Here is a 17,281-nt window from a genome sequence, read left to right as displayed (position 1 = left end):
TAGTGAGAAACCCAATTTGGCACAAAAGGTCTTTCTTCAACACTTCATTAAGAAGGAGAAAGTGAACATGCCAAAATATATGTTCAAATACTTGATAGAGTGTCTGAAACAGAGTCAGCTGCAAAATAGAACCTGGGTACCTTATGGAAGACTCTTGTTAGAAATATTCTATCAAGGAGGAGTCTTGGACAAGCTAAGCAGTGCTGAAGCCTTCACAGATGAGCTGCTTGATACTAAAACTGGAAAGTTCATTAATGCACAAACCCTCAAGAATATGAAGTTGATCCCTGCTATCACCAAGCTTCATACAGATTTGAGTGAATCACTTGTTAAGTCTGATCTTATGAAGGACTTTCCACCCATCTGCAAGAAGGATCCCATTGAAGTGCAGATGTACTATATCAAGGAACATTTTGAGGCAACCAATGAGAGAATCAGATTGGAAGATATTCCAGAGGAAATGTATGGTGGTGCTCTGCCACGAGCCAGAGGCAGAAAGTCAAAAAGAAAGATGACTGCAGAGCAATATCTAGAGGTTGAACAATCTGCTAAAAAGGCAAAAGTTGCTACTGACAAGCTCAAGATTGGTAGTTCATCAGTACCTTCAATTGAAGAAGCCATTGAAGACATGGATTCCAGGATGATCATGGATGTTGGCATTACTCTTGATCAACCTGCTATACCAAAGAGGAAGAGGAAGCCAGCCTTAAGGAGGACCAAGGATTTTCCTCACATCACCTTGACAGCTCAAGATGCTTCTGATTTGGGGTTAAAGGACTTACAAGGGAAGAAGGCAGCAGCTGAAAAAGTCTTGAAAATTGCTGCTGACCTACAAGAGTCTGTAGTTTCAGAAGCCAAGCAACTGATGCTGATGACCAGTGAGTCTGCTAAAGAGGATTCTGATTCTGAACCAGAGAAAGTAATTAATATATCATCAGATTCCGCATCCTCATCATTATCAGATTCTGATGATTCTGATGATGATATACCCTTAGCTCAACTTTTTCAAAAACCAGTAAAAAGCCAGTCAACATCAACCAACAAAAAGCCCTCTCAGTCAACTACTTATGAACCAGTTGGTCACATAATTAATGAAAAGTTGGCTGAAATGGCTGAGCAGAGAGAAAGAGTCATTGATACTATCTTTCGCCTTAACCCTCAACCCCTTAACATTCAACCCCTCAACATGATTCCTCCAGAAAATGTTAAATTTACCTCAGAAAAGGCCTCTGAAACAACTCCAGAAGCAGCTGCTTCTGAAAATGTTGTTTCAGAAAACCCCCATCAACAAACACCTGAACCACATAAACCCACAACACCCCCACAATCACCAATAGCTACCATTGACCCCCAACTCAACACTCAAACATCAACTTCACCACAACAACCACCAACTGAAATTGAACACTCCCCACAACCAACTCCCATGGATATTGACAACTCTCAAGTCAATGTTCAAGCCTCAACCTCTACCGCACACATTGCTTCTGACCAGCCTTCATCTTCAAACACACAAACACACTTTACCATTCCAGTTCCTAACCCTGTTCAAGATTTGGAAATCAGTGATTCTGATCTTGAAACCCTTGAACAACCACCCACAAACATCCTGGAATCTGGATATATTAATTCTGAGCTTCTGACAATCCTTAGTCAATTGCATAATCTGGTGGATCAAAGAAGGACAATTGATCTCACAAGTGCATATGAAGACTCCTGGGCATCTCTTCAGAACCGGGCAGCTGAGCTTATTGAAGATATCAAGGCTAAATGCATCAGAATCAAGCAAGCTTCAGTCAGAAGGCTAATGGAGCATTTGAATCAGAGTCTCAGAGTAAGAAGTTCTACACTGCTCCTGGCAAACCAGCCTTTCTTCTTAGAAACGGACTACTTGACCAGAGAAGCAAGGTTGTGTAAGCTTCTAAAGAAACAGATGGCACAGCAGCAGCAAGAGGCTAGAGAAAGGGAACAGGCTCTTCTCCAGAGGCAACAACAGCTTGAAGAACTGTTGCAAAAGAAAATTGAAGAAATGGAGGAGATGAAGAAACAACAACAAACCAACCCTTAGTTGCACACCTTTGTGTTATTTTTGTTTGTTGTTTGTTTTAAAATTCTTAGTCCTTGCTTCTGAAACCATCTTGTTTTATTTTTATGCTTCTGAATGTTTACTGCTTCTGACTGCTTAGCTGCTTCTGATAATTGGATATTCATGCTCATATATTTTGATCTGACTGAATTAATTAATTTCTTGTATACTCTCTCTTGTTTGAGTTTTTCTCAAATCTTTTTGTCTTTTATGCTTATCTTTTTTATTATTATTTTTTTGATAATGACAAAAGGGGGAGTATATGTGACAAGTATTTAAAGGCTCTGAGCCCCATTAATGGCATTTGAAATTTTTGAAAAACTTCTATCATTTTTTACCCTATTGGTATAAGCTATGAACGAACGAAGGAGTATCAAAATTCAAGTAAAATTAATTGAACCATTCTTCTTATCTATAAGTTAATTCTTTCAATGATTTAATTTTTTTTAAAGCTCTGATATTTTTATTGTGCGAAAAATGAATTTAATTAACCTGGATAGAAATTAGGGGGAGCTTACAAACCTCACCTTAAAGACTATCAGACTTAGGGGGAGTTTGAGCTTACAAACCTCAGACTTTGAGCTTACAAACCTCAAAACCCCAAAGTCAACTTGTTAATTAGATTAACAACATTTGATCAATTTTAAATACTTTTGTTTGTCATCATCAAAAAGGGGGAGATTGTTGGAACAAAATGTGTTTAACAATGAACCTTAAAGAGTTTTGATGATAACAAGGTATTAAAAATTGTAAATTGGACTAGCTAATATTTGTTCAAGTGTACAGGACCATAATTCTAAAGTTACATCATCATTGGTTCTGAATGAGCAAATAAAGAGCAAAGGAAATGAAGCTTAGATGATTCTGAAGGCAAAGCGCTCCTGAAGTCAAGCTGCTCCTGAAGAAATACCGCTCTTGAAGTAAAGCTGCTCCTGAAGAATAGTGCTTCTGAAGACAAGAGGTCCAGAAGCCACATCATCAGAAGCTGCACCATCAGAAGCTGCAGAAGTTGCTTCATCAGAAGCTGCATCATCAGAAGCTGCATCATCAGAAGCTGCCTCATCAGAAGTCATTTCACCAGAAGCTGAAGATCAACTGGATTTGCAAAACATTCAAAGATTGAAGGATCTACATTGCAAAAGCTGTCTATTGGATTCGAAAACATAGCAGAAAATTAGTGGAACATTGCAACGGTCATTTCAAAGGTGTTTGAAGGCTTGTGCTTGCAATTTGGACGAAAGCGTTGACATTGTACTTTGTACGAATTGTACAACCACGTTCTCCACCACTCTGTTTTGTGTCCACGCTACAAGACAAGAAAACAGCTCCAGAATACGGTCTCGCCTGCATATATGTTCCTTTGGATAAGGAATGGATTTCAAATTGGTTCTTCGTAGGACAACAACCAAATCAGGCAAAAGATCATTGGTGAAAGATCAAGCTTCAACAACGACTCTTTGGTGTGCTGGCAATTTCACAACGTCTCTTTCACACCTCTATATAAAGGAGTGAAGACCTAGAGTTTTGGTAATGCATGAACGCTGAACGAAAGACTCATAACATTTTTACAAGTGCCAAATCTCTGCTGAAATTGTTCTGCATTCACTTAGAATTTCTGTGTCTCAAAGTCATATCTTAGAAATTCTTAAGTCCATTGAGTCTGTATCTGATTTGTATTGTGAGCACCTCTGATTGTATATCAAGTGTTCAACCTTAAACAATTTTCTGTGTAATTTTGTTTAGTTAGGAAGTCTCTTGCAGTTGTGCTTGAGCAGGAAGTCTCTTGATTGTGTTCTTGAGCAAAGGAAGTCTCTAGCTTGTGTGCTTGAGTAAAGGAAGTCTCTTGCTTGTGTGCTTGAGCATTTGTAATCAGATATTACTCATAGTGAAATCTCCTTGGAAGTGCAAGGGGGACTGGACTACTTCCGGATTGTGGAAGGAACCAGTATAATTGCTTTGTGTCGTTCTTCTTCTCTCTCTCTGTTTTATTCCGCTGCATTTAGATTCTGATTATCACTTCAGAAGCTGTCTCACCTAGCTTCTGATCAGTGTGTTCAGTTTTTAGGAGAAACGAAGAATTTTTCAAAACACAATTCAACCCCCCTTCTTGTGTTTTTCTCACCTTCATATGCATCTCGAACTTTGTATTTTCCTTTGTTAGGCACATCTTGTGCTTGAAGGATTTTTAATATAATTGATTTGACGTCTTCATTCAAACAAAATCCACCTTAATCAAGACACCAATTACATCAATATATAATATCTTAAATGTTTAGTAACTTAACACTAAAATTTTCAAACTAAAACTCCTATTTTCAATTATGCATCAACATTTAGAATAATGAGTCAAACTAAAACGATAATTTGTGGTTTAATTTTAAATTAATTGATCATCAAATCAGGAATGCACTATCCCCATGTATATGGAACATCTTCACTTCATACTCCCTTAGTATCCTCACCATTTTCTCATATTATGAACAACAAATATGTTGAAAATGTTTTGATTTGCACCATCATGCAAATTTCATTAACCCTATGAAGTTAATTGCTTGTGTAAATTTTAAACAACATTAACTAATATTAATTTAAAACTTGTTATATTTTGTCAAAATAATGGTTTTTTCCAAAAAGAAAAGTCGTTCATGATAATAATTTATACATAGAAACCACTGCTAACATTGTTTTTTATTTTCGCAGGGAGCATTGCCGGGATCTAACAAACTTTCAGTATTACACAAAACGAACCGTTATTTTATGCCTCATAAATATAGTAATTTTGTTAATATAGCGTGTAGATTTTAATCGATACTTCAAGTACACTAATAATTATTAATATGTAATCGAATTCGTATTTTATGTAAAAAATTATTCAATTGTAATATATCAACATTATTCTTGTTTTTAAAGCTCTCGTAGAACTCTTGTAATCTAGCAATGTCATCGTGTTCTCTATATGGGGCTTCAACTTACCATTTAGCCTGCTAAAAATATAAACAAACCAAACAAGACACACATGATGATTTTACAGCTTGAATATTTTCTTAGTCAAAAAACCACTCTATATACCTAGGTCTTAAATAAATATTGTAAAGCACGGAAACCAAAAATATGAAGTGTGAAGCAAGAAATTAGTTTGCACATATGTAAAAAATAAATAAAAATGATAATTAATTGTGTTTTAGTCTATCTTTTATATCAAATTCACGACAAAAGTATTTTGTTTTAAAACCAAATTTTCTTGTCCCTCAATTATCTCATTTACTGTAATTTTGGTTCCAACCTAAATTTTTAATTTGCTGCAAAAATGGAGATTCTTTGTTAAAAAAAGTTGATTTTTATCCCAAAGTTGTATTTTATTTTACGAATTAAAATTTTGACAGTAAATTACCATTACGAACGCAAACAATCTCCATTTTTTATGGACCAAATAGTTTGAGTGATGAAGAATAAAGTCCAATTAATCCTATTCCAAGAATTATCTTTTATGTAGGTGTCAACATCATCATAAGATGGATTGACATGTATTCCAAAAAAATTCTCCTAAATTTTAATTCATGCTAAATGTTAATTATTATATTGAAGCCGTTTCTAACTTCAAATTAATTTTTTTCATAAAATACTTAGTCTGATACATTCATATAATTTTTAATGTAATAGGCGTTTCGATTAATATTTATATGGTACATTAAAAATTTGGTAAGTTACAAAATTATAATAAATAACTTGAATAAATTATATCTTGAATTTTGATTCGTTACACAATTACAATTACCTACTAATTATAAATCTTAAATGTTGTAAAACATTTTTAAGGTTATATAATTCATTTTCATAGAAGAAAATTATTTGAAATTAAAAACGGCCTTTAATTTTTTTATTTATTATAGAATTTATTGTAAATTGATAATCTGAACCAAATTATATATTATTTCATTTTACCGGGTCAATACATGGAACAACATTGATTTATTAAATTGAAAATAGTAATTCCATTGTCAATGACATGGACCTTATTTTGGTACTCTAAAAACAGACATGAAACTTTGACATAATAGACAAACAACTTGAACACAACAAAACAAAGTCACTTGAAGACACTATTTCGCTATCTTCACGATCTTTTTCACCGGTTGAAAAATTGCGTCAGTTGTTCCACAATCTTCATTTGTTGGCAACATTCTCTTCTTAGGAGGTGCAAATGATTCACAATCCAATTCAATAACACCTTCAGGGTCAACGGATGATGGAGTTGTGGGAATTGTTTCAGAAAACTTAGTCATTAAGTCCTATACCAAAAATTGTGTCAACTTAGAATAAAATAAGTATATATATTATAATCACAACCGACATTTTTTTCTTCCAAAATATCAAATAAAATAAACTTCATAAAGTTATTAAATACCATGACAACATTGTCTTTCTCGAGACCAACTGTCTTCGAAGCATACCGGCTATGAATTGCAGGTTCCACCAAATCACTCTAATTGTTTTAACATGCACACATACAATAAACATTACAATTTTGTATTTCATTAAGGAAACTAATGTCTTCAAAAATTGTTTCAAACAATTAGAGTGTTACAATACCTCGAGTGTCTCAGCTTTTTTAAACTTTAAAAGGATATGTGGATCATTGCTAAGCTTCATAACACGATAGCTAGTCTCATCTTTTTTATTTTTTATTATTGTTTTGGCTTTTTCATTGAGGGTTTTGGCCTAGTCCCCCCTCTCCTTGTATATATTTTTCCCCTTTTTTAATAAATTTTAGAGATTGGAAGGCATATGACGGAGGCGTCCCGGGGTGCCAACCTAGTTGGGATGTCGGTGTTGTCTCCTGATGTCTGTCTGTCTCCCTGCTTAGCCAAAAAAAAATGTCAACCTTAAACAATAACTCGGTTCCAACCAATTGTGCAATCTCATCGGGTAAATCATGAGATGGATCACCCTGCCAAAATATCATTAGAATAAAAGTATCATACATTTGTTATTATTGTTTGTGTAGAATCATACATTTTCAAAGTAAATATAATATTAGAGATTTGTATTATATTATAATTATATTATAATAATGGTTGAAAAATACATACGACAATATTGTTGGATTCAATAATGTCAGAACATGATTTATTAAGCAATCCGGAAACATCTCGATTAAATAAAACAAAAAGTGCACTTCCACGGTCATCAACTACTCGAATCTTGATTTTGAACCTGCATCAAACGGTTGGATGTATCAATAACAAACTTAAGGATATCGCCTTAAGCTGATTAAAAATCGCAAAATATTTAAGTTAGAATATACCTAGGTGTGACATGCACAACATGACGATCACACTTTTCACAAAAGTACATGTTAGAATCAGCATACACTTTTTTGTTGCATGAGCAAGAGGTGTACCACCATCCGTCGTCATCAATAATCTCACTTATTGTTCCCAAGACAATAAAAGAGGTGCCCTGCATCACCATACAAAATAAGATTATACCAAAAGGCGTACAAACTTTACCAAAATAGACCTGTAATAAAAAAAACCTTATTAACATTCTTCAACTCCTCAATAGTGGTCCTAGGAGTAAGTTTGAGAAACTCCTCATTTACAGGTATGCGAGATGAATTTGGTAACTGGATCAATCCCGATGCAGGAGAATTTGTATTTGCACTAAGAAAGCTATAATAAAAAGTATCAATCAATAATATTATAACTTAAGAAAAAATGTTATATTAAAAAATATATACCTTTTCCTTAGTTCCTTTGTTTCACCAATTTTAGGATTGAATGTGATTCTAGTGGAAGAAAATGCATTTTGCAATGCTGGTTTTCCTATCATTAAGATACAAAAGTATATGAATCAAGTATATATATACGTATAAACAAACAATCACAATTGCTAGTCATAAATTATTACCTTGAAACAATTTAACTTTTGCCAACATAATGGCTACAACAACATTTTGAGATTCATCGGAATATTAATAAAAAGAGTACATTTAAAACAGTACCTATTTAAAATTGTCAAAGATTATACAAATATTAATAAAAATACTAAAATACAGGTCTTGAAAAATTACAATTACAAAAAAAATCAAACCTACCCATTTGAATCCAATTCAATGACATTCATTTTAGTTTTTACACCATCTCTTTCCTACTCTCTTTCAACTCCAACTCCAGTCATGACTCCAATTACATCTGCATATATAACACACATTAAAATATCGATCAAATTACTATTTATTATTAAAAGAATATAACGTACAATTGAATCATATTAAACAAAACATTTTATTAATTCAATATATAAATTATTGTGTTATTTTTGTAAGCAAAAATAATATTTAAAAAAATCTACATGAAGAAAATTATAGTCACTTACCAACCAAGTAGTTGTTGTCGTAAGATTCATTGAAAACATCAGGTGCAGGTGTAAACGAATACACGTTTGTTGGGACCAAAACAATTTTAGATAGTTTGACTTTTATGTTGATTGTGAAATTCGCTTCGTAATGGTCGATACGAACCACTGTTGCAAGCAACATCAAATGAGAAAATCGTGAACATCATTCCCTCTTGGAGCTGCTCCTTGAACTTGTAGATCAATGTTCTTCGTATAGACGCACCAATTCGATCACCCTAGATAAAAAAGATGAGAACACTATACTTTAAACAAAAAAATACTAAAAACAAAAACAAAACAAAAAAACGATATGAAAAAGGCACCTTTCGATCCATTAGAACCAACTCCATGGAAAATGGTAGTTTTTTATTTTTGTAGTCTTGAACAAACCAAGCACGAAAAACCCTCACAACCAATGTCCACGATTGTTTTCTTGACGAAACATCAGAGATGAAGTCGTGTTTCATAGACATTTTCCTTTGCAGTAGAAAAATTACAAAAATAGTTTAGAATATAAATATCAGAGCACCAGAGAACAGAAAAAGAAGGACTATATTTTGTGATTGTTGTGTACTCGTACCCAAAAGCGCTACTATTTATATAGAAAAATAGTACCATAACAATTAATATAAATTAATTATCAATTTGACCGTTTTAAAATTAATATTATCAACGTCTTTAATATTATAAAATGTGCATTAAACGATTAATTATATTTCATGTAACGTACAAAAAATTAACTTCATAACATTTGAAATTTAATTTAATATTTAATAATATCTTACAAATAATTATGTAATATAGTTTTGTAACGAACAAAAATTAATTATATAACCTTAAAAACTAATTAATACAATTAATTTTTTAATTAGTAGGTTAATGCCTTAGTGTAACGGACCAAAATTCAAAATATAATTTATTCAATTTATTTATTATAATTTTTTAACCAACCAAATTTTTAATGTACCGTATAAATGTTAATCGAATACAAATTATATTAATGATTATTTGATTTGTAACGTTCAAATTTTTATTGTAACATTTAAATTTTAATCGAAACAATAATTATATTAATAATTATCTGATTGTAACCAACTGTTTACTTTATGTACAATTTAATGTTAAATAAAAAACAGTTTTTAATAACAATTAAAATGATCAAGCTTGTATTAAAAATTAGGAGGAATTTTGGGAACATATGCCAAGTAGGCTTTTGATGAGGTGGACATCTTTAGAGGAAAGGAATTTGAAATAAGCTATTTATAAGAACTCTAAATTGTTAGTATAAAGATATGCTTTGATCTTTAACCATCATAACTTACATTTAATATGGTGGATACTAGGGTGAAGGTTCAATTAAGTTTCTCACCGGTGGACCATGAAACAAACACATTAGATTAAATAAATGGTTTAAATTTGCTAAAATTAAAATTGAAAACATCTACAGCTACTCTCATTCAATCTTATCCTCAAATAGTTTCAATTTATGTTCTTATTTTTCGTAAGGTTCACAATCAAGAAACCCTATTTCGTTCCCCCAATCATCATCATTGACTCAATTTAAGAACCTTAAAATATAAATCTATCTTCTTCAAATATCAATTTCATTTCTTTTCTTATACAACTAAACAACAACTTTAATGAAATCAAAAGCATCTGCAACCAAATTTATCTTCTCTGCATACGTGACTCCTCTAAGATTAAAAGACATAATTAAAGACATTAAAATTAGGGGTTTCAGAACCGTGTATATTATATATTCTTATAAATGCAAGATTGCTATTGTAATTATTTTAACATTGATACAAAACAAGAAGCATATCTCATAATGTTATCATCTGCTATGACTTTGGAGAGGCATGGTGCAGAAACGAGGGTGTGGTTGCAATTGCAGATGAATTTTGGATTTGATGAAAGGTGAGATAAATTTGAGTCCCAAAATTTATGAAAGAGGGGAAAGAGTAGGAACCGCTCATGAGACATGATTGAATATGAATAGTTGTAGATGTTCTCATTTTTAATTTTAATAAATCTGAACCATCTATTTAATCTAACGATGCTTTTCTCACAGTCCACCGGTGAGGGACTTGATTGAACCCACACCTTAGAATCCACCATTTAATATATTTTTTTTGTCAATCTGATTTTATACTAAAAATCGTCAAATTGGAATAAAGGGCTTTTTCACACATTTTAAGTATGAGTTGGCACATCAAATATGTATTTGACAATAACCCAGAATCTCACAAGATATCCAAAATGGAATTTGATTTCACATGGGTAAATTTTTATTTACATATCAACAAAATATAAATAGAGTTATTTATGATGAGTTTACATTCAAAATCATTTATTTATTTTCTACTATTTATGTTATAAAATGGTAAAGGATAAACGAGTAACTTTATTTACCTTTAGTTGATGGACAATGTAGTTGTCGCATTTATTTCTGTTGGTTCACAATCCTTTCCATGCGTGTTTCAAGTGAAACAAAGTTTTCCATGCAAAGATTCTCATATCCCTTATTTTTAATAACAAGGGTATGAAATCCCATATATCTTTTAACTCTTACTGTAATACTGATGTACTTTCATCATGCACTAGGGTTGAATTTGTTTGATAAATGTTATTGATTTTTTTTTATTATAAAGTGTTTCAAGTGAAACAAAATTTTCCATGCAAAGATTCTCATATCCCTTATTTTTAATAACAAGGGTATGAAATCCCATATATCTTTTAACTCTTACTGTAATACTGATGTACTTTCATCATGCACTAGGGTTGAATTTGTTTGATAAATGTTATTGATTTTTTTTTATTATAAAGACAATTTAGTTTTTTTTATAGTTGGTTGGTGCAAGCTTGGCACTTACACTCAATGATAGGAGAAAAGATAGAGTTCAGAACGTTTTGGTATAGATAAAAATGTTATGTGATGAGAATGAAAGAGAGTTTAATTTTGTAAATGTAAAATTATGAATTGAGATTGAATAAAGGTTGAATATATATTATGAAACTGATTAAAAACACATGTACTTATAGACTAAAGTGTGGTAAATTGCTTCACACGTCACCACCTAAATAACTAACTATTATTAACAAACATAGGCTGATTTATCAATAACATGTTCCCTATAATTCAACTGCTAGGTATATAACTCGTGCGTTGCACGAGTTTGCAATGCCACCATTGGTTATTTTTTAGAGCACCATGAAATTGGTGAACCAAAAACCATGAAAAAGTAACCAGATGTGTTTCTTCTGTCCGATTTGTCTCTAGACTAATCATAATTTTAGTAACATGTAACCATTTCATCATTATCATCCAAACTTGTAGGAAATAAAATACTATGAGTATTCTTCTTGCAACTTTCATATGAGAGATAATGGGATAATTCATGTATCTACTCACTAAAGCAACTAAGAAGCCTATGTCTCTAGTATGTTGTTACATATATACCTTAGTGAGCCTGCAATTTGTTTAAACAAGGTTGCATCAACCTTTGCTTCCTCACCACCCTTCTCAAGTTTCAAATTTACTTCAATAGGTGAGGTAGTATGATTATATTCAATCATTATGAACCTTTTAAGAACCTCTCTAACATAGTTTCTATGATGTAGTATGATACCTTTCTCAGTTTTTATGCCTAAGAAGTAAGACAGATTGTCTAAGTCGGTCATTTCAAATTTTTTCATCATGAACTGCTTGAACTTCTTCATATTGTAGATGTTGCTACTAGTGACTAACAAATCATCAACATAGAGACATATGAGTGTTTTGTCAAATGCATCTGCTTGCACATACACACCATATTTTGACTTGCACTTTGTGAAGCCTAATTCAACCAAATAAGAATATATTTTCTTATTCTAAGGTCTGGTGACCGTTTATTGTGATATCCAACAAGGATCATTGCTTCACTTTTGCCATCTAGTTTCTTCCTTCCAGCATCAAAAACATGCTTATAGCAAATTGAACCAAAAACTCGTGCATGATTGACATATGGTTTCTTACCACTCCATACTTCTTGTGTAACTTTGTTATTCAGTCTCTTTGTTTGACACCTATTCATTACATATGCAACAGTTGAAATTTCTTCTCCCCAAAGTGAGTTTGGCATGCTTATTTGTTTCAACATGCACCAAGTCACGTCGAAAATACTTTTGTTCCTTCTTTCAGTTATACCAATGAGTGGAGCGATGAATGGAGTTGTAACCTCATGGTCAATTGCATGGTCAAACAATTCTAGAGGTATACTTTCCCCCACCATCAATTTTTAGAATTTTATTTTCTTTTCACTTTGATTCTCAACTAAATCTTTTGAAAATTTCAAACACTTAATCTTTGTGCTTGATCAGATACACCTAAAGTTTTCTGCTATACTCGTTTACAAAAGAGACAATATATATTTACTCAAATAGTGTGATCCTCAAAAGGACTACAAACACCTGAGTGAACAACCTGTAATATGAATGAGGACCACATTGATAAGTAAGATTTGAAAGAATCCTCGGTTGCTTCCCCACTAGGCAGCCTTCGCATAGCTTCTCAAGCATTGCAAACTTCGGTAAATACATTCACCATTTATTGTAACACTAATTGATTAAGTGATCTAAAATTCAAATGGCCAAACCGTAAGTTCCATAGCAAACTTTTCTGGTGATCAAACATGGTTTGTAGACATTGAAATTTTGTCGTGCTAATCAAAGTCTTGGAAGGTTCTAGTCTTTAACAAAGGACCCAAGGACCTCATTTTTCATTGTTATTGAGAAATGATTTCTGGCACATACAATACATCTTCAATGATTTCTAAACTACCATCACTTCTTTAAATGCCCATATTTCCTACTTCTTCTGCTTGTAATGATCTGCTATCAGCTAGCCTAATCTTGCTTCTTATTACACCCTCAAATTTGATTAACCATGCCTTATGACCGGTCATATGATTGGAGCAACCTACTAAAAACTAGGTTTCAGAATAAGAATAATCATCTAAAATTGTTGCCATCAACACCATTAGAATCCTCTTGTGCATCTTTGCTTCATCATTATCACCATTGTCTTTAGAAACTTGTTTTCCTTTGTTGTACCAACAATCCTTTGGCACATGACCATATTTCTCAAATTTATGACATTGCATAGATTTATTATATTGAAATTTCTTCTTATCTTTACGATTATAGTTTCCTCATCCTATCGTAGAGGAATCAGGTTTCTCATCATTCTTCTACTTCTATGAGTAAATTTGACTGACTAGTAGCTATCATTATTCTTAATAGCCTCCCTCAAACTCAAGGCAAAAGAACACTTAGCTAGAGTTTTGGATTACAAAGCTAACACCAAACAACAAAAATAAAGTTCAAAAATATATTTATAATAGTTGAGGTGCATAACTGCTAGAAATCTTCGACAAATTTTTGGCCCCTTTAAGCTTCTTACATCGTCTCCACAACATCCAAATACCAAAGGAAAACAACAAAAGCTTAACCAATAAGCAGAAGCCATAACACATGCTTAACCATTTAACATAAGCTACCATTAACAAATCCATAGGGTGAAAGGCATAACCACCACAGGGTAGAAGCGGAAAGAGATTGAAGAGTGGCTTAACCACCATAGGGCAGATGCATGTAAGAAGGCTTAACCATCCATGCCAGAAGATCAAATGAAGCTTAACCAATATGAAAATAAGCTCACAAAGATCATTAAGAAAACATATCACCAAAGATTTGATGTGCATATAAAGTGGAAACCATATGCTTCGAACTGGGAAAGGTAACTGCAACCTTCATAAAACATGACATCAACATACCAATGAATAACAAAAGTCTACACAAGTAGCCATATGCCACTTTCCCTAAAGCACCATGCAATAAAGGAATCTAAAATCAAAGTATAGACAGCTAGTAACCAGTAACAATGAACAACATAGATATACTCCAATTGACATTCATTTGAAACAAGCCATTTGCTAAAATTAATCATCAATATACAGTTGTAGTAGTGCAATGTAATGGAACTCAAACTTGCACAATTTGGCTTAGTCTTGGACTCATCTACAATGCACTGATATAGAATCCTAAGAACTCTAATCGGTAACTGGATGACAAAGCTAGTCCATATCACAACAACCAATTCAATTTCACATTAGACGAAAGCAATCTTCGTAGAAAAGAATATAACAACTCAACACAATTTGATCAATAACATCGTGCTTGAAGAGAACTCCATTTGCAAGCATAAGTCCAACAACAATAATGATACCTTCATCAATGATCCTGGACCAAAATAGAATCATTAACATCATACTCAACATAAGAAATGGCTTGCACAAAACTAACAAACTGATATCTAATATGTTACACTTGCTTTCAAACCATAAGTTCCAAAACATGACAGCAAACAAGTTTAACAAAACCCTTACTCCAAAGCCTGCCAATTGATATAGAATACACAATACATTCAAGAGTTTACTACAATTGAGAAATGCATCTGAAGGAATACTTTTCAAATGATAGGGACAATTCCATCAAAACTGAAATTAAAACCAATGACGAGTCGAATAATAAAAACTGAAATTAAAACCAATGACGAGTCGAATTATAAAAACTGAAAGTGATATAGAAATTTCATCACAAATCTTCAAGATGAAGAACACTGCCATCAGCCATCAAATCGAGAAAAAGAACTGACAACAACAATGTTTATCCTAACCTCATGTATTTGACACATTTTAGCTAATGAATGCAATGAATTTCCCCCCTTAAAAACAAAAACAACAATGTTTATCCAAAAAAAACTATGTACAAAATTTCCAAACTAAACTGAAGTTGTAGAAATCAACTCTTCTAAATCAACTCACACATTCCAAATTGAACCATAACATAATTACCAAGAAACAAACCAATAGCAAAGTGCAATAATACAAAAAAAAAACAAATTTAATATCTCTTAACCAAGAATAGGGATCAATTGTAAACCCTAAGATTTTGAAGAAAAAAAGAAAATTAATGAGAAAAAGATTTAAACTTGATCATGATAAAGGAAAACAAATAAGATTGAAATGGAAATGACTCATAGAACTTGTAAGAGTTAACTTAAAATCAGGTTCAAAATTTCAGAAGCAACGTGCCACGATGGAGAGCAACGTGCCACGATTGGTGGTTTCAGATCCTGAGGCAAGCACTGGAAAAATCGTGCCACGATGGAATCGTAACGTGGCACGATGGTACGCTGAAGGAAATAAAGAAAACGTATTTTCAGTGCAGATTTGTTCCATATTTTAAGGGTTACTTTTACTATAAATATAAGCCTTGTATCAGATGAAACGTAGTGTAGAAAACAGGGTTTAGAAGCCAACATAAAAACTAGGGTTTATAGAGAATTCTCTTGGCAACAACACTAGGGTTGGGTTTGTTTTCGATTCACCTTGAACAAAGCACTATTAGGATTGAGTCTCTTGGTCACGGGAAGAGGCTGGGATTTTGGGTAGAATTAGGTTTGAAGACTGATTCTTGTAACCCTCTGACATCTCTTTGTAAAGAAACTCATATCATTATAGTGGAACGGAGAGCTGCTCTCTCCCCCAGAGTAGGTCATCATTAGACCGAACTGGGTAAACAGATTCTTGTGTACTCTCTCCCTCTCTCCTCTCTTGCGGTTTTATTTTGTTTGTTTTATTTTTGTCATCCGCTTCAATTGATTGCTTGGTATTAATTTGCTCCACACATCAAGTTTTTATTGGTGTGGTTTTCACAACGAATCCGCAACAATTGGCGCCCACCGTGGGGCAAAGGTCAAATCAATAACCAGGTATCATGGGTTCGAAGTGGGATATTGAAAAGTTTACCGGTAGTAACGACTTCGGGTTGTGGAAGGTAAAGATGAGGGCAATTCTAATTCAACAAAAGTGTGTTGAAGCATTGAAGGGAGAAGCACAGATGCCTGCGCATCTGACACCTGTAGAGAAGACGGAGATGAATGATAAAGCGGTCAGTGCTATCATTCTGTGTCTTGGTGATAAGGTGTTGAGAGAGGTAGCAAGGGAGACTACTGCTGTGTCTATGTGGAATAAACTTGATTCATTGTACATGACCAAGTCCTTGGCACATAGACAATGTCTGAAACAACAACTCTACTTTTACCGAATGGTGGAGTCAAAACCTATAATGGCTAAAGTGTGGTAAATTGCTTCACACATCACCACCTAAATAACTAACTATTATTAACAAACATAGGCTGATTTATCAATAACATGTTCCCTATAATTCAACTGCTAGGTATATAACTCGTGCGTTGCACGAGTTTGCAATGCCACCATTGGTTATTTTTTAGAGCACCATGAAATTGGTGCACCAAAAACCATGAAAAAGTAACCAGATGTGTTTCTTCTGTCAGATTTGTCTCTAGACTAATCATAATTTTAGTAACATGTAACTATTTCATCATTATCATCCAAACTTTGTAGGAAATAAAATGCTATGAGTATTCTTCTTGCAACTTTCATATGAGAGATAATGGGATAATTCATGTATCTACTCACTAAACCAACTAAGAAGCCTATGTCTAGTCTGTTGTTACATATATACCTTAGTGAGCCTACAATTTGTTGGAACAAGGTTGCATCAACCTTTTCTTCCTCACCACACTTCTCAAGTTTCAAATTTTCTTCAATAGGTGAGGTAGTATGATTATATTCAATCATTATGAACCTTTTAAGAACCTCTCTAACATAGTTTCTATGATGTAGTATGATACCTTTCCAATTTTTATAAATTACATGCCTAAGAAGTAAG

Source organism: Medicago sativa, chromosome 7, assembly GCF_051527215.1.
Source record: "Medicago sativa cultivar Bolivia chromosome 7, Bolivia_mono, whole genome shotgun sequence".
In the NCBI taxonomy this organism is placed as follows: domain Eukaryota; kingdom Viridiplantae; phylum Streptophyta; class Magnoliopsida; order Fabales; family Fabaceae; genus Medicago; species Medicago sativa.
This window is presented reverse-complemented; position numbering follows the sequence as displayed.